Source organism: Camarhynchus parvulus, unplaced genomic scaffold, assembly GCF_901933205.1.
Source record: "Camarhynchus parvulus unplaced genomic scaffold, STF_HiC, whole genome shotgun sequence".
NCBI lineage: Eukaryota > Metazoa > Chordata > Aves > Passeriformes > Thraupidae > Camarhynchus > Camarhynchus parvulus.
The window spans coordinates 28,022-30,596 of NW_022148247.1; positions in this window are offsets into that span (position 1 = coordinate 28,022).

Here is a 2,575-nt window from a genome sequence, read left to right on the forward strand (position 1 = left end):
GAATTTTTATTTTTATTTATATTTTTATTTTTACAAAATTCCATTTCCCTTGTGCAGACAGGAAAGTTCTCAGCAGGGAATGTATTTTTATTTATATTTTTATTTTATTTATATTTTAATTTTATTTATATTTTTATTTTTACAAAAATCCATTTTTCTCCTTGCAAACAGAGGAAGGTTCTCAGCAGGGAATTTTTATTTTTAAATTTTATTTTTATTTTCCCAAAGCTCCATTTCCCTTGTGCAGACAGGAAGGTTCTCAGCAGGGAATTTATTTTCATTTATATTTTTATTTGTATTTTTACTTTTACAAAAATCCATTTTTCTCCTTGCAAACGGGGGAAGGTTCTCAGCACGGAATTTACTTCTATTTTATTTATATTTATATTTTTATTTTATTTATATTTTTATTTTACTTATATTTTTATTTTTACAATAATCCATTTTTCTCCTTGCAAACAGAGGAAGGTTCTCAGCAGGGAATTTATTTTAAATGTTCATTTTTATTTTATTTTTATTTTTATTTTTATTTTTATTTTTATTTTCCCAAAGCCCCATTTCCCCTTTGCAAACAGGAAAGTTCTCAGCAGGGAATTTATGTTTTTTATTTTTATTTTTACAAAAATCCATTTTTCTCCTTGCAAACAGAGGAAGATTCTCAGCAGGGAATTTTTATTTTTTAATTTTAATTTTAATTTCTATGTTCATTTTCCCAAAGCTCCATTTCCCCCATGCAGATGTGAAGGCTCTCAGCAGGGAATTTATTTTTTAAAATTTTTATTTTTATTTATATTTTTATTTTCCCAAAGCTCCATTTCCCTTGTGCAGACAGAAAGGTTCTCAGCAGGGAATTTATTTTTATTTATATTTTTATTTTATTTATATTTTTATTTTACTTATATTTTTACTTTTACAAAAATCCATTTTTCTCTTTGTAAACAGAAGGAGGTTCTCAGCAGGGAATTAATTTTATTTATATTTTTATTTTATTTATATTTTATTTTATTTATATTTTTATTTTACTTATATTTTTATTTTTACAAAAATCCATTTTTCTCTTTGCAAACAGAGGAAGGTTCTCAGCACGGAATTTATTTTAAATTTTCATTTTTATTTTATTTATATTTTTTATTTTCCCAAAGCCCCATTTCCCCTTTGCAAACAGAGGAAGGTTCTCAGCAGAGAATTTTTATTTAAATTTTTATTTTTATTTTTATTTATTTATTTTTATTTTCCCAAAGCCCCATTTCCCCTTTGCAAACAGGAAGGTTCTCAGCAGGGAATTTATGTTTTTTATTTTTATTTTTACAAAAATCCATTTTTCTCCTTGCAAACAGAGGAAGGTTCTCAGCAGGGAATTTTTATTTTTTAATTTTAATTTTAATTTCTATGTTCATTTTCCCAAAGCTCCATTTCCCCCATGCAGATGTGAAGGTTCTCAGCAGGGAATTTTTATTTTTATTTTTATTTTTATTTTTATTTTTATTTCTGTTTTTATTTTCCCAAAGCCCCATTGGGTCAGGGCCCTTTTCTCAGGCTCTCCAGGAAGAGCCGCTCGCTCTGCAGGAAATCGTGGTCCTGGGGACAGAGGGGCACGGCCTGAGCCCACCCGGGGCAACCCGGCCCTTCCAGAAGGTTCCGAGCGTCCTCGCCCGGCCCAGTTCCCACCCAGCCGGTCCCAAACCCCTTCCCAAAATCCCAAACCCTTCCCAAAATCCCAAACCCCTTCCCAAAATCCCAAATCCTTCCCAAAATCCCAAACCCCTTCCCAAAATCCCAAACCCTTCCCAAAATCCCAAACCCTTTTCCACAATCCCAAACCCCTTCCCAAAATCCCAAATCCTTCCCAAAATCCCAAACCCTTCCCAAAATCCCAAACCCTTTTCCACAACCCCAAACCCCTTCCCCAAAATCCCAAACCCCTTCCCCACAACCCCAAATCCTTCCCCACAACCCCAAACCCCTTCCCCAAAATCCCAAACCCTTCCCCAAAATCCCAAACCCTTCCCAAAATCCCAAACCCCTTCCCAAAATCCCAAACCCTTCCCAAAATCCCAAACCCCTTCCCAAAATCCCAAATCCTTCCCAAAATCCCAAACCCTTCCCAAAATCCCAAACCCCTTCCCAAAATCCCAAACCCCTTCCCAAAATCCCAAACCCCTTCCCAAAATCCCAAACCCTTTCCTCCAGTCCCAAATCCTTTTCCCCCATCCCAAACCCTTTCCCAGACAATCCCAAACCCCTTCCCACAATCCCAAACCCTTTTCCAGACAATCCCAAATATATTCCCAGACGGTCCCAAACCCTTTCCCCCATCCCAAACCCTTTTCCATAATCCCAAACCCTTTTCCCACAGTCTCAAACCCCTTCCCCACAATCCCAAACCTTCTCCCAGACAATCCCAAACCCCTTTCCCAGCCCAGCTCCCCCTGGCCAGTCCCAAATCCTTTTTTTCCAACCACCCCAAACCCTTTTTGCCCAGACAATCCCAAATATTTCCCCAGACGGTCCCAAACCCTTTTCCCAGCCCAGTTTCCCCTGGCCATTCCAAATCCCTTTTCCCTTTTCCCTTTCC